General features: G+C 46.0%; 1 protein-coding gene across 2 annotated transcripts in view; it reads right to left on the bottom strand.

Moving 5' to 3' along the window:
- The window catches only part of NLGN2 (neuroligin 2), a 285,843-nt gene extending 273,173 nt beyond the window's left edge, over positions 1-12,670 (bottom strand). For both annotated transcript variants that reach the window (XM_073623176.1, XM_073623177.1), the window contains exon 1: positions 12,446-12,670. The gene's annotated coding sequence lies outside the window, so the exon portion shown is untranslated. The remainder of the gene's footprint in view (positions 1-12,445) is intronic.
- Between the last annotated feature and the right edge of the window lie 12,284 nt (positions 12,671-24,954).

Genomic DNA, 24,954 nt, shown 5'->3' with positions numbered 1-24,954 from the left:
AGACAACCCCAATGAAACCACCTTAATTTAGGGAGACTGGCAAAAAACAAAGAGAATAAAGGGGTGGAAGAAGTACCCCCATCAAAATAGATAAGAGTGGGAAAATAACCACCACAGCAACACTTGAAAACCGTAGGACAAACAGACCTGTTCCAAAGGACATCGCTAAACTTTGATAGGGAATCCCCCCTGCAGGGCCTGCCTACCAGAAGATATTTTGAGAAACTTCCCAAAGAGGTTGTGAATCAGACATAGTTGGAGGGCCTGACTCTATATAATCCAAACCCACGATGATCACCAGACACATGCTATCTCCCACTGGGAGTGCCTGCAGTAAACTTGCAACATGTCATCCAGCATAGGGACCAGGTCACTCATCCTGTCACAGGGAAATTCCCTAAGCTTTCTGAGGGTGAAGGTTGTAGAGCACCAGTGATAGCCAACGGAGCCCAGGTCAAGGGCCCTATTCACAGTAGGACCCTACAAAGAAGCAGACACCAACTGCTTTGTGGAACCGGACTTAATTCCCAGAAGCGAGGACAGCCCTGAGACAGAAGTCCTCCTATGATTGGGGCAAAGAACCACCCCACAGACCCTAATAGACTGAGGATGCATATGGAAAACCATTAAATTCATAGGAACCACCCACATGCCTCGCCTCAAGTACAGACTCCCAGATACCAAGGAGGAGACTCAGTAAGGTCAAAGCCTAACAAGAGAAGGAAAGGCAATGTTAAAAGGGTAAGCCCCCAGTACTCCACCAAGCCCCCAAAATAGGAAGGGGGTACCATGACCATTAGGAAAGATTCCACAAACCCAGAAGGTGCAGAGTGCTTCAGCAAGAATCTAAGTTGTTCAGTCTCGCTTGTTGGTGATGGTTACCAACACTAGACATCTGTAAGGCTAGAACCAGTGGAAAATTGCAGGTGTTGTGACCTTTGAATAAATTTTGACCATTGGATTTCAGAAAATGTAACCTTTCAAGCAAGGCCGTCTAAGCGTCCCAGAAAAAATCATGCCAAGAAAAAAACGCTAGGGTGTACATAAGGTACAGTGCTGCCAATTACAAGTGCCTTTAATGGATACTGATGGCTCAGGACCCAATTACAGTGGAAACTGGAACACAGAAGGTACCTTTGAGTAAAGGGAATACCAAGGATCAGCATTATCCGAGAATAAAGAACTTGTAGGGAATAACTCCCAAGAACAAGTTCCTACTAAGACAAAAACAGGGGGTCCCAGGGTACAAGGAATCAGGGGAGTAATGGCACAGCTATATGTAGTACCAAAGGTTGCTGCTGAGCAACTAAAATAGATGTTGTCTCCAAATAATTAGCCTGTAAGGTAAAAAGGGTGTCATAAGCATCCTAAAGCCAAGGAGGCCTGATGCCCAGGCACCCATCCGGTTGTGCAAACAGTCCTCCATTTATAGAAGTGGGGGTGCACCTTCATGCCGAAGAGATGTTAGCAAGTCTCTGGCTGCTCGACCTATGGTCTCAGTGGGAGTTAGACTGGATCTGCGAGTGTGCACTACTAAGGCAGAAGAAATAGAGGAAAGGGGATCCTCTGACCTTTCCACAAATCTCCTGGTCTGTAGTAGGAGCAGCTTCTGGCCATCCAAGGAGTTGCAAATGATAGTGTCAAAAGCCAGTGATGTGATTTTTCCTGTATGGGTATGCTGGGGCAGCCACAAGACTGAGTTAGAGACAAGGAAAGTTAGGGAAATGTTTGCACTTTATTCCGGACTGTTGTCTGTCTTTGTCATCATGTTAAGTAAGCGGTACACATAGTTACAGCTTGGTCACTAAGCACATCAGGGTATGAAGATAATGGTACAAGAGTTCATACAGTGTGAAGATACAAGTGGTTACCAAGGGTAACAAAGTTTTCTCTAGCAGCCTGTCATAAGCGTGCACTCAGCAGCAATCCATTTCCCATAGTAATGGGAGCAAATCTGCACCGCCTTGGCCCTGTTCCTGTACACAGGTACAGAAGAGTTATGCCCTGTACACACAATAAAATCCATTTTTTTTTTTCTGACGGATGTTGGCTCAAACTTGTCTTGCATACACACGGTCACACAAATCCTGTCGGAATTTCCGAACGTCAAGAACGCGGTGACGTACAACATGTACGATGAGCCGAGAAAAATGAAGTTCAAAAGCCAGCGCGGCTCTTCTGCTTGATTCCGAGCATGCATGGAACTTTGTGCGTCAGAATTGTGTACACACGATCGGAATTTACGACAACGGATTTTGTTGTCGGAAAATTTGAGAACCAGCTCTCAAATTTTGTGTGACGGAAATTCCGATGGAAAATTTCCGATGAAGCCTACACACGGTCGGAATTTCTGACAACAGGCTCCTATAGAACATTTTCCGTCGGAAAATCCTATCTTGTGTACAGGGCAGAAGAGTTAAGTGAAGACATGAAGTGCACGCATGGAGTCCACGCTCGATGCACGGCTGGGCCCCATATTATTACTGGAAATGAGGTAGCAGTGATACGCTGGACAGGTGGAGAGGGCAAAGGCCCTGCGTGTCCCTCCTAATTACACAAGTAACAGTGGTGATGAGTTTATTAGAGATCAGTTGGTTGTTCCAATAAAGGTACCCCTGTGTAAGGCATTGACCCTATTCAAAGTGCCTATGGTAGCCCAGAAGAACCCACCCCGGGGTAAGCCTCTCATTTGACCCTTGCTTGGTGCCCAACAAGGAGGGAAACATGTAGGACGTGACAACCACCCCATCACACTACAACCTGCCCCCCTGCCCTATGTTAGAATCTTGGGCAACCCAAGAGATGCCAGATAGAACTGGGATCTAAGCAGGGAATTCAACTTCTTATCAGTGAAGTCCCCAAAGGTAAATATACCTTGGACCCTTTTAGTGGTATCCATGTTAACATGAAACATGCACATTGGAGATAGACCACCTAATAGTGAATCCCTTCCCAAGAGAGAAAATGCTCTAGCACGGTCTCTAGTGAAGTCCAAGACCCTTCAGAACGTTTCCAGTCCACACAAAGAAAGTCCTCAAACAGCAGGGGTGTAGTGGAAAGGTCTTAGCAGCCATGGAAACTCTAAAAGATCCAAGGCCTATAACAGCAGGTTGCACCTCCAAATGCATCAATGTAGTGTGAAATAACCCCTTGTAGTTTAAAATCAGCAGCAGGAGAAAGGCGGCGACCCAAAATACAGTCTCTCCTAGGTGTTGGGATATGAAACTGAAATAAGAACATGGGCTGCAGACCCGGTTTGGCTCACAGTCACAGGAGGGTCAGAGACCGAATAGCAAAAAATATAGTTAGACCTTTTCTCGGCAAAACAGAGGGAAAAATGTTCCACCCCCGAGGACAAAGGGGCTGGCCTTCAATTTTGATTTATTTTTGCCATTGTCCAAACTTCCTGTAGGCATTAGTATACTGTATAACCTGTTGTATGCTAATGCCTGAGTTCCTGTGTTCATCAATGGATGATAAAGTAAAGAATCAGTTCTACTAAGGCAATACATGTCCTCTAAACTGAAAAGACCAACCAGAAGAGTCAGATGGGCATCCCAAGAGGTCCCAAATTTCATCTACTGTGTCCTCCACAGAGCCCTGGAGGGGGAACAGCTTAAGAGTCACCTCTTCATACTGGCTGCACTCTCCTCTCCCTGCTGACTGCATTGTCTTCTTCTAGATGACCACACTGTAACAGCTGACCACAATCTCCTCTCACCATCGACAATACATTCCTTTCCATACTCACGAGAAGGTGCCCCCCCCCCGCGGGAAACTAACCTTACCTTAGGAGGCAGGGGGGTGGAAGAGCCGGGCTGTTGCTTCTGGATGAACAAGAAGTGTGTCCTGAGACCTGATTGGCCAGGGAGTCCTAAGACTCCCTGGCCAATCGGGTCTCAGGACCTGCTTCCTGATTGGCTGGGAGGAGAATCAGGAAGACAATAGCGAATATTAATTTGCTATTGTCACACAACTAGGTGGACTCAGGTCGCCATGCTCTGCGTCCTGAGCCCACCCTTTTTTGAAGCCAATTAGAGCCTCAGGCTCCCCGTTGGAATCCATGCGTCCGGCATCCTGCATGTAGATTAGGAGCCGGGCGCATGGATTAGGGGGCCGGCGCCCCTGTGCCCTGTATTGACGGGCCGCCACTGCTATTGACCACGCTCCTCACCCTACTGGCTGCTCACTCCTCTCCTCTCCCTACTGACCACACTCCTTTCCCTACTGGCTGCACACTCCTCTCCCTACTGACCATACTCTTTTCCCTACTGTCTCCCCACTCCTCTCCCTACTAACTACACACTCTTCTCTCTATTCACTGCACTAATTTCCCTAATGACCGCACACTCCTTGCCTTACTGTGTGTATACTGCTTTCCTTACTGACTGCATGCTTCTTATCTTACTGACTACACAAATAATACACACACACACTAATACACACTCCTCTCTCTGCTGACTGCACACTCCTCTCCTCACTAACCACCACACACTCCTTTTCCTACAAACTGTACACTCCTCTCTTTACTGTTCTTATTATTCTCTCCCTTCTGACTGGACACTCTTTTCATTACTGATCACACACTCCTCTCCCCACTATCAGCACACTCCTCTCCCCACTAACCGCACACTCTTCTCCAAACTGACTATGCCTCTCCTTATTGACATCACACTCTTCTGCATACTGACTGCACACTCCTCTCCCTACTGACTCCACACTCCTTATCATACTGACCGCACACTCCTCTCCATACTGACCGCACACTCCCCTCCATACTGACTGCACACTCCTCTCCCTACTGACTGCACACTCCCCTCCATACTGACTGCACACTCCCCTCCATACTGACTGCACACTCCTCTCCATACTCACTGCACACTCCTCTCCACAGTGACTGCACACTCCTCTCCACAGTGACTGCATACTCCTCTCCATAATGACAGATCACTTGTAGGTGGTACCCAGGCTGCCTTGCACATGGCCATCTCGAGCAGCTGGGTCACAACCTAACATACAGGTTCCAGGGCTCCCAGAGTTTCTCGGCCCAACCTGTTACTGTCCCATCACTGTGCATGGCGAAGGTCAAGATGGTGGCTTGAGGCCAAAGGTTACCTTCTGTGATGGACTCACCCGGGACAGAGGCTTTTGGAGGGGACTGAATGCTGGCCTCTTGCCTACTGATTATGGCCCTGGGTTTTGGGGGGGACGGTGCTCTTTGTGAGCTCTGAGCCTGGGCAGCCTTGAGGTGGTGTTATTTTGGATTCAGGTCCATGTCCCCCCAATACACACAGACTCTGGGATCCCAGTATATGCCATATTAGAAATAGTGACTGATTCATACTGTTGGGACACATACTGTTAGAAGATGCTGATGTCATCACCTCCAGCCACCTGTCTGTCTGTTGTCTGCTATAATGTAAATAAGTCTAGTATAAGTCTAGTATCTTCCAATGAACTTCTACTATTTGAAGGCCGTAGTTGATACAGAAGAGTCCATCACACCCTCCTCCTAACCTCTGTCCCGTGACCCCCTCTTCCCAGGGGCTCTCACACACTTCGTCCAAACACACATTTCAGGACTCTGGATGCCTTGGTTGGCACCAATGGAGGCACCCCTCACTCCCCTCCCCCGGGCATTGCCTGTAGATAACACTTGTCTCTAGAATATTCAGACGGAGGCCAGATCTTCCAATAAACTTCTACTATTTGAAGGCCATAGTTGATACAGAGAGTCCATATAACGTCAGAGAGTGGAAAAATCCAGATAATGGATAAGGTGCTAAGGGGTTCCATCTTTGGAGGTGCTTGTACCTCTGCTGAGGGTTCTCCTACTCTCCACTATCAGCTCACTGTTCTTCTCTCCATGGAGGAGGGAACCGAGGTAAACACCAACATCTGACTTACTGTCCCTTCTAAAGATCTGCTCCATCCCAGGTAGGATTGCCAGCTCATCCCTTTAAACCCAAAAACATATGAATTACACAGGTTCTGTGGGTGTTTAAGATGGTAATTAAACTCACTTGGTGCCTTATCTGCATTAAATTAGCCTCAGAACCTGTGTAATTCATATGTGTTCGGGTTTAAAGGCATGAGGTGGCAAACCTTTACCCAGGTGAGAATCACTTTCTTCAATGTGGGGGAATCTCTCGGCAGCTCCTTCCCCAAATAGGACAGAGCATGTGGTATATGTCAGAGCTAAATAAATGTATAATAATAATAGTGTGTGACTGTGGTGGGGGAATTAGAGTGCAAGGTCAGGTACTAATGTAGGATGAGAAGGCCTGGCTCACCACAAAAGTTCCAATTCATCCCAAAGATGTTCAGTAGGGTTGAGGTCAGGGGTTCTTTGGAGGTCACACCAGTTCCTCCACATCACACTGGTCAAACATGTCTCTATGGAGCTGGCCTTGTACACTGGGTGGGTGGCAGGCAATCATGCTGGAACAGAAAAGGGTCTTCACCAATCTGCTACCACAAGAATGAAAGAGCACAATTGTCTACAATGTCATTGTATGGTGGAGTATTATCAGTATCCTTCACTGGAGACAACAGAACTCCATCATTGGGAGGGGGGTTCATATACTTTTGATTGTTTAGTGTTGGTTTTATGGTGAGGTGTTCATATTCTTTTGGCCATATAGTAGATGTTATACAGAGGGTGATCATAAACAGGATTTAAATTTCTTTACCCTTTAGAGAACTAGTTCATGTAAAAGTGATAATGCAATTATGGATAAGGAAACCCCCTCATAATGAGCGCAGCAGGTGTACAGACCCAGGAACTCAGCACAGGGATGGTGGGAATCCCTAATAATGGGCACAGCAGGTGTACAGACCTGGGATCTCAGCAGAGAGATGATGAGAACCCCTCATAATGGGCACAGACCCGGGAACTCAGCACAGGAATAGTGGTAACCCCTAAAAATGGGCACAGCAGGTGTACAGACCCGGGAACTCAGCACAGGGATGGTGGGAACCCCTCATAATGGGCACAGCAGGTGTACAAACCCTAAACTCAGTGCAGGGATGGTGGGAACCCCTCATAATGGGCACAGCAGGTGTACAGACCCGGGAACTCAGTACAGGGTTGGTGGGAACCCTCATAATGGGCACATCAGGTGTACAAACCCAGGAACTCAGCACAGGGATGGTGGGAACCTCTCACAATGGGCACAGCAGATGTACAGACCCGGGAACTCAGCACAGGGATGGTGGGAATCTCTAATAATGGGCACAGCAGGTGTGCAGACCTGAGAACTCAGCACAGGAATAGTGGGAATCCCTAAAAATGGGCACAGCAGGTGTACAGACTTGGGAACTCAGCACAGGGATGATGGGAACCCCTCATAATGGGTACAGCAGATGTATAGACCCAGGAACTCAGCGCAGGGGAGGTGGGAACCCTTAAAAATGGGCACAGCAGGTGTACAGACCCGGGAACTCAGTACAGGGATGGTGGGAACCACCCATAATGGCCACAACAGGTGTACAGACCCGGGAACTCAGCACAGGGATGATGGAAACCCCTCATAATGGGCACAGCAGGTGTACAAACCCAGGAATTCAGCACCTAGATTGTGGTAACCCCTCATAATGGGCTAAGCAGGTGTATAGACCCGGAAACTTAGCACAGGGATGGTGGGAACCCCTCGTAATGGGCACAGCAGGTGTACAGAAATCCCCTAATAAAGACCTCAAGAGAAAGCAGATACTGTCATGCGGCTGAACTCTCCAGCATTCACCAAACACAGAAATATTGGTTTTGGGTGGGGTGCCACTATAACCCCTACAACTGCCCGGAGTATCTTTAGACGGAATTGGGCCACCTATAATACAAGGCATGGCATAATGCAGAATTATATGGAATCTAGGACAATCATTCCATTGTATTCTAATCTATAGAGGCCAGAGAATATGCGGTGTGCATCGTCCTCCCACGCTGCACTGGTACGTCTAATACTGTACACAGGAGATTAATTATTAATGGACCATAATTCTTCCCATTATGCTATAGGCCACTCAGCCGTACCTCGGGCCCTAAGGCACATCCACGGGGCTTCTGCTTCTACAAGTCAACCCTGCAGTGGCAGCGTATGCCCGGCCAACATAGAGGGTGCAATCCTGGCACCATGTTCATGATACAATCCGCTGACTGGTACTGACCACACACACCGTCACACGGAACCCCATGTATTAGAATAATGGAACCCAATGTATCACACTAACAGAACCCAATGTATCACATAAACAGAACCCAATGTATCACATAAACGGAACCCAATGTATCACATAAACGAAAACCCAAAATATCACACTACCAGAACCCAGTGCATCACACTACCAGAACCCAATGTATCACATTAACAGAATCCAAAGTATCACACTACCAGAACCCAATGTATCACTCTGCCAGAGCCCAATGTATCACACTAACGGACCCAATGTATAACATTAACTGAACCTTATACATCATGCAAAGGGCCACGGTACCATGGATATGGGAGCAGCTCAGTCCCTAAACATGTGAGAACTCTCATATACAAAAATTGCCCTGCCCGTGGGACTTTGGAAGACCTGCCCTAAACAAATACACATCAATACATTCTTTAAAAAAATCCAAGTTTTTATTCACGTACATAAATAAAATTATGTTAAATTACAATAAGTATTTTCAAAAATAGTAATTGTATAATAGCATATATGCATAGAAGGATAGTCAGCTGAAATCCTAAAACTCTACGCGTTTCGTGAAGCAACGCTTACTTCTTCAGGATATAGGAATGCTCAAAAGGATGTTTGCAGGAAAACCGTGTCATTAGTACACCGTGTAAAAAGCAAGTACCCAGGAGAGGATATCTGCAATAAGAAAACACTTTCCAAGGGATGAAAGTTGATGAGCAGTAAAAAGGTCATAACTTTACCCACCAACCAAACAACATAAATAGAATCTTTCTCCAGCAAACAAAAATGGAGTGCAGTGGAGAAGAACCATCAGGAGAGTCTTGTGCGGGAGCTGTGGGAAGGATGGGGAGCCGCCAGGTATGAGCCAAGGAAACTAACTTGTATTCACAGCCATCACCGACCAGAGGCAAGGAAGGAAACCTTATAAACCTGTATCACATGGAACCCGATGTATCATACTAACAGAACCAGGTGTATCAGATTACTGGAACCGATGTATTACACTAACAGAACCAAGTGTATCACACATATGCCCTGTACACACGGTCGGATTTTCCGATGGAAAATGTGTGATAGGACCTTGTTGTCGGAAATTCCGACCGTGTGTAGGCTCCATCACACATTTTCCATCGGATTTTCCGACACACAAAGTTTGAGAGCAGGATATAAAATTTTCCGACAACAAAATCTGAAAAAAATTGTCGGAAATTCCGATCGTGTGTACACAAATCCAACGGACAAAGTGCCACGCATGCTCAGAATAAATAAAGAGATGAAAGCTATTGGCTACTGCCCCGTTTATAGTCCGGACGTACGTGTTTTACGTCATCGCGCTTAGAACGATTGGATTTTCCAAAAACTTTGTGTGACCGTGTGTATGCAAGACAAGTTTGAGCCAACATCCGTCGGAAAAAATCCTAGGATTTCGTTGTCGGAATGTCCGAACAAAGTCCGACCGTGTGTACGGGGCATAACAGAAAAGGGTGTATCACATTAATGGAACCCAATGTATCATGCTAACAGAACCAAGTGTATCACATTAATGGAACCCAATGTATCATGCTAACAGAACCAAGTGTATCACATTAATGGAACCTAATATTTCACAGTAACAGAACCGGGTGTATCAGATTAATGGAACCCAATGTACCATACTAACAGAACCAGATGCATTTGAATAATGGAACCCAATGTACCATACTAACAGAACCAGGTGTAGGAACTTGAGGTATCCTGTTAATGGAACCAGATATATCACACTAACGGGACCCAATGCACACCCTGACAGAACCCAATGTATTACACTAATGGAACCCAATGTAGCACATTAACAGAATCTATGTGTCAAACTAACAGAACCCAATGTATCACTGTACCAGAAACCCTTTTTATCACACTACCAGAACCCAATTTATCACACTACCAGAACCCAATGTATCACACTAATGGAACCCAATGTATCACACTGATGGAACCCAATGTATCACATTAACAGAACCCAATGAATCAAACTAACAGAACCCAATGTATCACACTACCAGAACCCAAGTTATCACACTACCAGAACCCAATTTATCACACTACCAGAACCCGATGTATCACACTAATGGAACCCAATGTATCATACTAACAGAACCCAAGCTATCACACTACCAGAACCCAATGTATCACACTAAAGGAACCCAAGCTATCACATTACCAGAACCCAATGTATCACACTACTACTAGAACCCGATGTATCACACTAATGGAACGCAATGTATCACTCTACTACTAGAACCCAGTGTATACCACTAATGGAACCCAATGTATCAAATTAACGGAATCTATGTATTAAACTAACAGAACCCAATGTATTATACAAACAGAACCCAATGTATTATACAAACAGAACCCAATGTAATAAACTAATGAAACCCAAAGTATCACCCTGAAAGAAACCCATGTATCACATTAACGGAACCTATGTATCAAATTAACAGAACCCAATGTATCACAATACTATAACTAAATGTATCACAGTAACAGAACCCAATGTATCACACTACAAGAACCCGATGTATTACACTAATGGATCCCAGTGTTTTACAGTAATGGAAACCTTATGTATAAAAACTAACACAACCAGGTTATCATACTAATGGAACCAGATGTATCAGATGAATGGAACCCGAGGTATTACACTAACAAAACCAGACCCAAAACTGAACCCAATGTTTCACATTAACGGAACCTGACAAATCCCATTAACAGAACCGGATGTATCACATAACAGAATCTGATGTATCACACTAATGGAACCTGACATATCACATTGACAGAACCCCTATGTATCACACACACACGCTAGGGGAACCAGATTGTATCACAGCTCATCGTTTTCTACAGCAGTCACATTTGTATTGTGTGTTAGGGCCATATTCTGTGCGTTAATCCCCCCAACAAGCACGATGGAGGGTATCGGGAGCACTAGGGGGGGGGGGAGATAGGAAACGACCGCCATATTTGAGATCCTAAAGTCTGCATGATATAATTCAATTAAAATGAATTGTATAAGGTCTGCGGTAGCGGCATCCTCCTCAGTGTCATGGCCCCCCTTTTTTCTCTGTCCGCCTGGTGCTTCCACACCAATCCTTCCCACATCTCTCTCGCTCTCTCCCATCCTCCCTCCCTCCTCCTGGTCCACCGTTCCTCCATGTCTCCTTATCCAATCTCTGTCGCTTTTTTTTTTTTTTCTTCCTTTCCCACGTTCCATCGTTCCCATCTCAGCCATCGACCCCTTATTACTGGTTTAACGTCCAAACCCTGCCCCCCCCCCCACCACCACCACCATCTCCCCCTATCCTCAGTAGCGCCCCCTCCCCCCCCCTATCTCCCCAAATCTCTCCATCTTCTCTATCTATCTCCCCATCGCCTCTCTCCCACCTCTATCTCCATCCTGTATCTTCCCCCCACCATCCTCCTCCTCCTCTCTTTTCACCAAGTCTCCCCCCCCACCTCTTCTCTCACACTCAGCTGGTGCAGATGCAGAAATGTCCCTCTAGGGACTTAATGTATTTTTATTTTGCCTGCAGGTAGAGAAATGGCAAGGCAGGACCTCCAAAGATGGGGTCCTGTGGCCCCCCTCGAGATGTACGCCAAGCATATGGGTGATAAGACGTACGGGGAGGGTTGATGGTGTGTGGGGGGGGGGGAGTATAATCGGTGGACATCAGCATCCCCCCCACCTCCACTACCCCCAACCGTCACATGAAAGAGACCTCAATGGTGACATTTAAGCCTAGCTGCCCCCCCACAAGCCTATCCAGCGTAGAACCCCAAAGGGTTTCCATCTTGAAAACACCCCCTTACCCACCATTCAATCAAGAAACAAGGGGGTGGGGGGGGGGGGTGACTGCACTGGCATCACCACGCTCAGCATGCAAGGGGGTTAAAGCAATGAGTAAAGTCGTATACCCCCCCCCCCATGTCACGAATAGCCTAGATATTAACCCAGAGCCCCCCCACAAAAAAAAACAATGCCATATCGTGCACCTGCTTTCAGCCCCCCGATCGGAGGATTTTCCCCCCGGTCCTATCTGCTCATGACGGCTTAATCGCTGCCTCCACCGGGAATGTAGGTCAGGAATGGACGGTGGGAATGAGGTGGACAGGGATGAAGGAAGGGGAGCAGGTTGGCGGTTTGGATTGGGGTTGGGGTTGGAGTTGTGGGGGGGGGGTGTTGGTTGGAGACGATGATGGTTGAGGGGGTTCAGCTCACCTCGGTTTACACGGAGGAGGATGCAGGATGAGCTCCGGATGGATGGGCAGGAATATTCCCTGGGAATGGATAGTCCGTATTGTGTGCGTGTCGATGACTGTCAGCTCATTTCCATGCAGGAATAGTGCTGTAATGGGAGCGAGCGCGGAGCAGTCTCACAAGCCCCTGTTTCTTCTCGCTGCCAGAAGAAAAACCATTTTGTTGAGCAGGAGGAGGAGGAGGAAGAGGAGGGGGGGGGGGGAGCAGCCAGAGAGGAAGAATGCAGATTGTCTATAGGGGGGGATGAGAAGGGAGCTTTGTCAGGGTTCAGGAGCAGGGGGGAGCAGCAGGGAAGTCCTGAGCTACCGCTGCTTATTGGGGGGTCACTAAGGGGGTGCAATTATGGGGGGTGTCAGTCAGGGTGGGGGTCATTTCTGAAGGGGGGGGGTCAAACATAAAATATCTCCATCAATTAGTGTGCCTATTCTGAGACATGAAAATCAGTCCTGGGGGGGGTCTACAAGATGTGGGGAGCTGTCCATTAAATCACCTCAATTATATTTGTTTGTCCAGTACAGTTTATCTGTGGGTGGCATTATAGGGTCTCAAACACCCCTGCAGAGTTAACACTATACATGTGATTTTGGGGTGACAGCCCCTAATATTGGGGTGACCCCAGTGTGGCTGTGATTTTGTGGCCCACCCAACAGGTCAACTATTTACAATGATCTGCACTGATGTGATTTTGGGGTGTCACCTTTACTGATGATAGAGTGGGGTGATCCACACAACAGATGAGATTTGGGGGGGTGATCCACGCTACGGATGACATCTAGGGGTGATCCACGCTACGGATGAGATTTTGGGGTGATCCACACTACAGATGAGATTTGGGGGTGATCCACACTACAGATGACATTTGGGGGGTGATCCACGCTACAGATGAGATTTGGGGGTGATCCACACTACAGATGAGATTTGGGGGTGATCCACACTACACAAGAGGATTATGGATGATCCACACTACACATGACATCTGGGGGTGATCCATGCTAGAGATGAAATTTGGGGGTGATCCACACTACAGATGAGATTTGGGGGTGATCCATGCTACACATGACATCTGGGGGTGATCCACGGTACAGATGATATTTGGGGGTGATCCACGCTACACATGAGATTTGGGGGTGATCCACGCTACAGATGAGATTTGAAGGTGATCCACACTACACATGAGATTTGGGGGTGATCCACACTACACATGACATCTGGGGGTGATCCACGCTACAGATGAGATTTGGGGGTGATCCACACTACAGATAAGATTTGGGGGTGATCCATGCTACACATGACATCTGGGGGTGATCCACACTACAGATGAGATTTGGGGGTGATCCACACTACAGATGGGATTTAGGGGTGATCCATGCTACATATGACATCTGGGGGTGATCCACGATACAGATGATATTTGGGGGTGATCCACGCAACACATGAGATTTGGGGGTGATCCACGCTACACATGAGATTTGTGGATGATCCATGCTACATGTGAGATTTTGGAGTGATCCACACTACGGATGACATCTGGGGGTGATCCACACTACAGTTGAGATTTGAGGGTGATCCACACTACAGATGAGATTTGGGGTTGTTTCATACTATAGATGAGATTTGGGGTTGTTCCACTCTATAAATGAGATTTAGGAGGTGATCCACACTACACTTGAGATTTTAAAGTGATCCACACTACACATGAGATTCTGAGGTGATCCACACTACAGATGAGATTTGGGGGTGATCCACACTACACATAAGATTTGGGGGTGATCCACACTACACATGAGATTTGTGAATGATCCACACTACATTTGAGATTTGAGGGTGATCCATGCTACAGATGAGATTTAGAGGTGATCTACACTACAGATGAGATTTGGGGGTGATCCACATTACAGATGAGATTTTGGAGTGATCCACACTACACATGAGATTTGGGGATGATTCACACTACTCATGAGATCTGTGAATGATCCATGCTACAGATAAGATTTGGGGCTGTTCCACACTACAGATGAAATTTAGGGGTGATCCACACTACAGATGAGATTTGGGGCTGTTCCACACTACAGATGAGATTTAGGGGTGATCCACACTACAGATGAGATTTGGGGCTGTTCCACACTATATATGAGATTTGGGTATGATCCATGCTACAGGTGAGATTTTAAGGAGAACCAAACTTCACATGACATTTGGGGGTGATCCATGCAATAGATGACAATTGGGGGTGATCTACGATACAGATGACATTTAGGGGTGATCCACACCACACATGAGATTTGAAGGTGATTCATACCACAGATGATCTTTGGGGGTGATCCACACAACAGATGAGATTTGGGGGTGATCCACACTACAGATGAGATTTGGTGGTGATCCACACTACACATGAGATTTAGGGGTGATCCACACTACACATGAGATTTGGGGGTGATCCACACTACTCATGAGATTTGTGAATGATCCATGCTACAGATGAGATTTGGGGGTGTTCCACACTACAGATGAAATTTAGGGGTGATCCACACTACAGATGAGATTTGGGGGTGATCCACACTACAGATGAGATTTGGGGCTGCTCCACACTACAGATGAGATTTAGGGGTGATCCACACTACAGATGAGATTTGGGGCTGTTCCACACTACAGATGAAATTTAGGGGTGTTCCACGCTACAGATGAGATTTAGGGGTGATCCACACTACAGATGAGATTTGGGGCTGTTCCACACTACAGATGAGATTTAGGGGTGATCCACACTACAGATGAGATTTAGGGGTGATCCACACTACAGGTGAGATTTGGGGCTGTTCCACACTATATATGAGATTTGGGTATGATCCTTGCTACAGATGAGATTTTGAGGAGAACCACACTTCACATGACATTCGGGGGTGATCCACGCAATAGATGACAATTGGGGGTGATCCACGATACAGATGACATTTAGGGGTGATCAACACCACACATGAGATTTGAAGGTTATCCATACTACAGATGATCTTTGGGGATGATCCACATTACAGATGAGGTTTGGGAATGATCCACACTACAGATGATCTTTGGGGATGATCCACACTACAGATGAGATTTGAGAGGTTGATCCACACTAAAAATGAGATTTGGGGGTGATCCATACTACAGATGAGATTTTGGGGTGATCTACACTACAGATGATATTTTAGGGTGACCCACTATACAGCTGTTATTTGAGGGTGATTCACACTACACATAAGATTTTGGGGTGATCCATATCACAGATGAGATTTGAGAGTGATCCACCTTATAGATGAGATTTGGGGGTGAATCACACTACAGATGAGATATGGGGGTGATCCACATTACAGATGATATTTTAGGGTGATCCACACTGCACATGAGATTTGTGGATCATCTATGCTACAGATAAGATTTCGGGTTAATACTACAAGTGAGATTTGAGGGTGATCCAACGTACAGATGATATTTGGGGGTGATCCACACTATAAATGAGATTTTAGTGTGATTCATTCTTCCAGTGACATTTTGAAATGATAGAGATTAAATTTCAGGGTGATTCATTTTAGGGGTATCATTTTGAAACTATCAACTTTATGGATATTTTGAAGTGATTTTTTGGATTGACACACACTACATAGTCTTGACTTTAGGGTGATCCATATTTAAGGCGATTTTTTTAGGGGATACTCAAATATCATGTGATTTTTGGGGGGGTGACCCATCCAGCAGATATTATGGGGTGACCTAAATAGACAACATTTTGGGGTTAGTTACACTATATATTATATTTATGGTGACCTACATAGCAAATGGATTTGCAGTGTGACCCAAACAGCAGATAATATTTTGGGGTGACCCATATAGCAAATGATATTGTGGGGTTATTAAACTGCATATAACATTGAGGGGTATTTTCTGGGGTGGCCCACACAGACACAGCTGATGATATTTTGGGGTGACCCACGTAACACGTAGTATTGTGGGGAGACCCACAATGCAGTTGATATTTTGGGGTGACCCCCACAGTAGATAACATTACATAGTTAATTACACTATAGATGGTATTTTTGGGTGACCCATACAGCAAATGGTATTGTGGGATGACCTGCACCACAGATGATATTTTGGGGTGACTGAAGCAGCAGAAAATATTTCTTGGTCAATCACATGATAGACGGTATTTTAGGGTGACCCACACAGCAGGTGATATTTTGGGGTGACTAAAACTTCAGATGATATTTTGGGGGTCACCCACACTTCAGTTCATATTTTTAGGTGACCTGCACAGCAGATAATATTTTGGGGTGACCCACACAGTAAATGGTATTGTGGGGTGACCCACACAGCAGATAATATTTTGAGGTGGCACACACAGCAGATTATATTTTTGGGGGGTGACTAACACTTCAGATGATCGTTTTGGTTTAAATTGCGGATGTTTTGGGGTGACCTCCACAGCAGATGATATTTTGGGGTGACCCACATGGCAAATGGTATTGTGTGGGGACCACACTGCATATAATATTGTGTGGTGACCCACATAGCAGATAATATTTCGGGGTGGCACACACAGCAGTAGGTATCTTTGGGGGGTGACTAACACTTCAGATGATATTTTGGGGTAACCCACACTTCAGATGATAATTCGGGGTGATCTTAGACTGCTTTGAATTGCAGATGTTTTGGGGTGATCTCCACTTCAGATTATATTTTCAGGTGACCTGCACAGCAGATGATATTTTGGGGGTGATCCATGCTACAAATGGGATTTGGGAGTCATCCATATTTGAGTTTTGGGTGATCAAAGGAATTTGGGAGGGGGTGTTCCTGAATGTACACTGGAAAGTTGCTCTGGTGGATTTTGGGGTGCTCCCACAGTATAAACATTAAGGATTATGGGTTTTGAGGTTCATCTTTCCTGACTGGCTTTTTAGGGGTGCCAATCTCTAAAGCAGGGTTGGCTTTTGACCTGTATGTTATTGGCTGGCTTATTGCCCCAGATAACAAACATCCTTTTCTTATCTACAGTATTCATAGTACCTACATTATGTCCCCCTGGAGTGGTTTATTGCCCCACAGCTGGGCAGTTAATTTTTAGTAGGCAGTTTTTGGATGATTTATTGTCTCACACTATGGATTCTGCCTCCCATCTCCTTGTGGTTGGGGATAACTTAATGGCGGGTGAATAACCTAACGGCCATATCATAGAATTGGTGTGGTAGAGGATCACATGTGGTGGGCAAGTCATAACTTCTTGCCATGAAATCTAACTTGGTAGGATACAAAACTCCCCTAGATGACTTGTTGCCTCTGTTAATGCCTCATGGGGCAGACTATGATGCCCGGTCCTCTCCCTTAAAGTGTATGTACAACCATGGCCGTGGATAAGGGGGCACCACCAGCCCTCTTGTACCAGGCCCAGGCCAGCAGGGGGGCCCAGGCATCTGGGCGAATTTGGATGTGGGCAGGGAGGATTGATCGGCACGGCGGGGGGCAATTACTGGAACCAATCCCCTGTATGGCTCCCTCTGCAGCAGATGAAAGCTGGCTTCTTCTCCCCTCCCTCCTGCTGGCTTTCAGCTGCTGCAGAGAGCCATACAGGGGATTGGTTCCAGTAAGTGCCCCCTTGGTGCACCCATGACCCTCCCTGTGCACCATATATTTGCCCCTGCTGCCCAGGCCCTCCTGTATGCCCCCACCCCGGCAGTGCTATCGGCTTCCCTTCTCTCTTTCCCACCAGTAGCTGCAAGCACACAATAGGATCCTTCAGGATGGAGAGTGGGGAAAGGCTCTGGTATATATGTCACATTTACCAGCCCCTTTCTTTCCGGAAAGGAGTTCAATGAGTGATCGGTACAGATCACTCACTATGTTCATTCATAACTGAAGCATAGAAAACTGTGTTTTTTTTTGGGGGAGGGGGGGGGGCAGTGTCAGAATGCAAAGCCACAGTGATAGGATTCCCCCATCCACCTCGGTACTGATCAATCACTGTGTTCATTCATAACTGAAACATAGTAAACTATGTGGGGTTTTTTTTTGGGGGGGGGGCTGTAAGGTTGGCTGTATGGGACCCTGTGGTTTCTAACAGCAGTCCCGTTGCCAACAATAGCCAGCAACACTAATCAGTGTATTCTGACTGCAAAGGCACAGCAATAGTTGGCTGTATGGGGCCCCATGGTTTCTAACAGCAGGCCTTCCCACGAGACCCACAGGTGGTATACAGTATATAGTCTCCCTGTGTCAAAGATGGAGGCCAAATTTCGAGAGAGCTCCGTGTCTTAACAGACACAGGCTTCCCCAAAATGGCCCATGAGACCTACATAATAGGATTCCCCCATCTACCTCAGTACTGATCAATCACTGTGTTCATTCATAACTGAAGCATAGAAAACTGTTTTTTTTTGGGGGGGGGGCTGTCAGGTTGGCTGTATGGGGCCCTGTGGTTTCTAACAGCAGCCCTGCTGCCAACTATAGCCAGCAGCGCCAATCAATGTATGGCAGGGAAGTCACCCCGCTGTCAGAATGCAAAGCTACAGTGATAGGATTCCCCTATCCACCTCAGTACTGATCACTCACTGTGTTCATTCATAACTGAAGCATAGTAAACTGTGTTTTTTTAGGGGGGACCTGTCAGGTTGGCTGTATGGGGCCCCGTAGTTTCTAACAGCAGCCCTTCCCACAAGACCCACAGGTGGTATATATAGTCTCACCGTGTCAAAGATGGAGGCCAAATTTTCGAGAGAGCTCTTTGTCTTAACAGACACAGGCTTCCCCAAAATGGCGCCCATGAGACCCACATGATAGGATTCCTCCATCCACCTCAGTACTGATCAGTCACTGTGTTCCTTCATAACTGAAGCATAGTAAACTCTGTTTTTTTTTGGAGGGGTGTCAGGTTGGCTGTATGGGGCCCCGTGGTTTCTAACAGCAGCCCTGCTGAGATGCTGAGGACTACAGAACCCCACATCTCTATGTTATAGAGAAGAGGAGAGGGAGAGGTATTTGTCTTGGTCTTTTGTCTTAGGGTGACAACGCTGTCCTCCATAGATACAGTACGGTGGGTGAGTGTTGTCACCCGAGGACAGGAAGTGTGTTACTGTGAGAATCCCCAGCTGAAAAGCCTACAAACAAATGTAGCCACCACATCTAAGGACCAGTAAGCTACAATGTATCACATTTTAGTTCTTGGGTTTGGATGCCGGATTCTACCCACACAATCCCCTAATGACAAGCTTCCCCAAGCCATAGGAACCAGCCTCCTGTTAGGGTTCCTGATGCCCCAGAGTGAAATATTACACCATGCCTTGGAATGCATGCCCCCCGGTGGGGTAGCAGAGGCTCTTCTCTTAGACTCTGTTGGATATTGATTTTGACTATTGACTGGAAATTGTTCTGCAGCTTCAGAAGGAACCATTAACCCCTCATCTCCCGCAGGCAGGAGTCTTTATTATACCGGGAAGGAGCACTGTCATCACTTATTGCATTATGTAATACTCTACAGTGCGATAACAGAGGTAGCGATGGAATCACTCGTTCATTATAAAGAGACAATAACTGCCAAGGCCATAACAGTGGGTCACGGCCCTCATACCAAACACCAATAAAGCAGACCTCAACTCAAAAACTGAAGATTTGCTTTGTTATAGAGAATGTCTGGAAATGTTAATGTCGTAAGCTGAAAGACTTATATTTTGTCTTGGATTCCTCTTGAGGAATAGCAAAGCACATCCTGTTCCTTTTCTATAGACTTATACAGTAGCTGTATATCTGCAGTGTGAGATTATCTAAGGTACTGCTGTCTCTGACTGCTGGTCTCACATAGCATAGCTCCTGTGGGTCTCATGGGTGCCATCTTGGGGGACCGTATATTTTATAGGACACAGATTTTCTATAGATTTTGGCCACCATTTAAGATACAGGGAGGCTATATGTAGCTCCTGTGGGTCTCATAGGTTCCATCTTGGGGGAGTCTGTATTTGATAGGACACAGAGCTCTCCCAGAGATTTAGGCCATCATCTTTGACACAAGGAGGCTATATACAGCTCTTGTGGGCTCATAGGTTTCATCTTAGGAGAACCCGTGTCCGATAGGACACAGAGCTCTCCCAGAGATTAAGGCCACCATCTTTGACACAAGGAGGCTATATACAGTTCTTGTGGGGCCCATAGGTTTCATCTTAGGAGAGCCTATGTCCGATAGGACACAGAGCTCTTCCAGAGATTAAGGCCACCATCTTTGACACAAGGAGGCTATATACAGTTCTTGTGGGGAACATAGGTTTCATCTTAGGAGAGCCTGTGTCCGATAGGACACAGAGCTCTTTCAGAGATTAAGGCCACCATCTTTGACACAAGGAGGCTATATACAGCTCTTGTGGGCTCATAGGTTTCATCCTAGGAGAACCCGTGTCCGATAGGACACAGAGCTCTCCCAGAGATTAAGGCCACCATCTTTGACACAAGGAGGCTATATACAGTTCTTGTGGGGCCCATAGGTTTCATCTTAGGAGAACCCGTGTCCGATAGGACACAGAGCTCTCCCAGAGATTAAGGCCACCATCTCTGACGCAAGGAGGCTATATACAGTTCTTGTGGGGCCCATAGGTTTCATCTTAGGAGAGCCTGTGTCCGATAGGACACAGAGCTCTCCCAGAGATTAAGGCCACCATCTCTGACACAAGGAGGCTATATACAGTTCTTGTGGGGCCCATAGGTTTCATCTTAGGAGAGCCTGTGTCCGATAGGACACAGAGCTCTTCCAGAGATTAAGGCCACCATCTTTGACACAAGAAGGCTATATACAGTTCTTGTGGGTCTCATGGGTGCCATCCTAGAGAGCCTGTTTCCGATAGATTGTGATCTGGGATTGTCCACCACTAGATGCTCCCACCTGTCTTAAGTTTCTTAATTGGAATTGCAAAGGAGACTCCCGCATTTCTGCGGTGGCTCCCGCACACCCACAAGTGCCTCCCAATCTCCTGGGAATGATCAGTGCGGCGGCTGTCCCTCCTGTTACACACCGATCATCCCCAGCTTCTCTGTGTACTCCTCCCCTGTCCCCCTCCGTGTCCTTCTCCCCCCTCGTCCCCTGCAACCGGCTCCCCTCCTCTTCTCTCCCGCTGGCTGCGGGGGGGACTAGTAATTGGACACAGTGAGCGAGATCGCTTCTGTGTCCTGTGATTGCTGAGCAGAGTAAACTGCGTTCACTCTGCTCAGTTTATGAATGAATAGGAGCCTCTGTCTCCTGTTCATTCACCTTTAGTGCTGAGAAAGGGACTGGGGAATGTGTCCTCAGTCCGTTTGTCTGTCTCAAAGGGGAGATGTCAGGGGTCTGTTTAGACCCCTGACATCTCACCAAAGCACCCCCAAAAATAAAAAATAAAATACTGTAAGAAAATTATAAAAAATGAAAAAGTGTAAAAAAATAAAAAAAAGCATTGTGAAAAAAATAAATAAAAACAAATTGAAATGTAAAAAAATCAATTATTAAAAGTAAAAAAACTACTGACAGCGTCCACTGCCACCCACCGAGGACACAGAGCTCTCCCAGAGATTTAGGCCACCATCTTTGACACAGGGAGGTTATATACAGTGTGGGGAGCCTGTATCTGATAGGACACAGAGCTCTCAACAAAAAACAAAATTGCCCATGGGACTTTTAAAGATCATACCTCAGGTAAAATGTATAAATGATTTATTTAACACACATTTAAAAACAACATGTAATACAGAAAAAAGAAAATATATTAGATATCAACATATTGGTAAATTTTACATTCAAATAATGAACCTTTCCATGAGACCTGGATGTGTCATAAAGATGACTGTCAGTAATCTGGGATAGTTGTGCTAGGTCTCGACGCGTTTCGTGAGAGGAGTCTCGCTTCTTTGGGAGATGCACAGAAAGATGCCTGGAGAAAAGCACAAGTAAGTAAATAAATTGATATCCCTTGACATGCTTGTTGATATGTAACATGTAGTGCAATCGTCATTTTTGTATGTAGCCACCCGATGTATGTGTTTATCTATGTATATATTATATATTATTATATATTATATTTAATGTATATATTTTTTTTTGTTACTTTAATTATTTGCACTTTTTTTTTTTTTTTTTTACTTAACTCATTGTTAACTCTAAAGCCTAGTACACACGATCAGAAAATCATATGAAAAATACCAATTTCAAATCGATCATACAATAACCTGATCATTAGTACACAGCGAAATTATCCAATGGGGCAAACACAAAAATTTCTGTTTTTGTACGATACCAGTTTGTATGATTTACGTTTAACCAGTAAAGTTTTCATCCGAAAGTACAATACAAATACAATACAATACATTACATCACTTTCGAATTTGTATTCTGTCGTACAAGAATTTTCGTACCTTTAGTAACCTCTTCATTTTCGATATAGAGACTGGCATGCAAAAGAAATTAAAAAATGGACGATCATTCGTCCGATAGGCTTTTAAAACTTTGCCTATGGACAATTTTGGGTACTGCATTTTTTTACACATGGTTGTTATCTATTTGTTCAAGGCAACCCCATCTTTTTTATGTTCACAAAAATGGGAGTATTAGACAGTGGTAATTTTGGCGTCAAATTTCGGTTTAGTTTTAGATATAGCCTTTTGATTAAAATACCATTTTAGTTGCATTTTAGTAATCTGCAATTGTTTTAAGTTTAGTCGTATTTAGTCAACTAAAATCTCCACTACATTTTAGTCAACTAAAATCATTTTAGTCGACTAAAATAATGGGTTTAGTTAAATTGCAATGCCTTATTTAAGCATTTCCCTAGAATCCTCCTGGAGTAAAAAATCTAATATCATGTTATTATTTGTTGTATTAAGGTTTGAACAAACTACATGCTGTGGGCGGTCTGAGGAGCCCTGTAATGAACACATTACTCTGGAAGGTCTAAGGAGGCCTGTAATGCACACAGTGCTCTGGACGATGGTCTGAGGAGACCTGTAATGCACACAATGCTCTGGACTGTGGTCTGAGGAGGCCTGTAATGCACACAGTGCTCTAGACAGTGGTCTGAGGAGGCCTGTACTGCACACAGTTCTCTGGATGGTGGTTTGAGGAGGCCTGTAATGCACACAGTGCTCTGGACAGTGGTCTGAGGAGGCCTGTATTGCCCACAGTGCTCTGCACAGTGATCTGAGGAAGCCTGTACTGCACACAATTCTCTGGACGGCGGTTTAAGGAGGCCTGTAATGCACACAGTGCTCTGGCAGTGGTCTGAGGAGGCCTGTATTGCACACAGTGCTCTGCACAGTGGTCTGAGGAGGCCTGTAATGCACACAGTTCTCTGGACAGTGGTTTGAGGAGGCCTGTAATGCACACAGTGCTCTGGACAGTGGTCTGAGGAGGCCTGTACTGCACACAGTTCTCTGGACGGTGGTTTGAGGAGACCTGTAATGCACACAGTGCTCTGGATGGTGGTTTGAGGAGGCCTGCAATGCGCACAGTGCTCTGGACAGTGGTCTGAGGAGGCCTCTAATGCATAGTGCTTTGGACGGTGGTTTGAGGAGGCCTGTAATGCACACAGTGCTCCAGACAGTGGTCTGAGGAGGCCTGTAATGCACACAGTGCTCTAGACAGTGGTCTGAGGAGGCCTGTAATGCACACGGTGCTCTTTATGGTCTGAGGTAGCCTGTAATGCACACAGTTCTCTTGACGGTCTGAGTAGGCCTGTAATGCACACAGTGCTCTGGACAGTCTGAGGAGCCCTGTAATGCACACAGTACTCTGGACAGTGGTCTGAGGAGGCCTGTACTGCACACAGTTTTATGCACAGTGGTCTGATGAGGCCTGTACTGCACACAGTGCTCTGGACAATCTAAGGAGGCCTGTAATGCTCTCAAAAACCATGAATCAGACTGAGACAGAAGTACAGATAAATCACACTTGTTTAATAATAATAAAAAAGGTAAACAGAGTAAACGTAATCAAAACATAGCCAGAGTTCAGGAACTGGAACTGATAGTAAGACAAGCCAAAATGTCAGGGAGCCAGAGATGAGCATAGTAGAACAGCAAGCAGGATCTGGAGCCAGAAGGAATGTCAGCCAAGCAAGTCTTTAACAGGAACACAGGAGAGCTCTCTAGAGATGTGACCAAGGCGAAGGCAGAGATCATCTGGACTGGACGGCTTAAGTGGGCAGGATTGACGAGCAGGATATCAACAGGTGAGTCACTGTGGAGAGATAGGAGCTGGCAAAATTAGCTGACAGCTGAGCGGCCAGCTTTGAGAAGGAAGGGCTGAGCCCAGCCCTGACAAATGCACACAGTTCACTGGACGGTCTAAGTAGGCCTGTAATGCACACAATGTTCTAGATGGACGGTCTAAGGAGACCTGTAATGCACACGGTGCTTTGGATGGTCTTAGGAGGTCTGTAATGCACACAGTGCTCTGGACAGTGGTCTGAGGAGGCCTGTACTACACACAG

The sequence above is a fragment of the Aquarana catesbeiana genome, linkage group LG03, assembly GCF_042186555.1.
Source record: "Aquarana catesbeiana isolate 2022-GZ linkage group LG03, ASM4218655v1, whole genome shotgun sequence".
Taxonomy (NCBI): Eukaryota; Metazoa; Chordata; class Amphibia; order Anura; family Ranidae; genus Aquarana; species Aquarana catesbeiana.
This window is presented reverse-complemented; position numbering and strand designations above follow the sequence as displayed.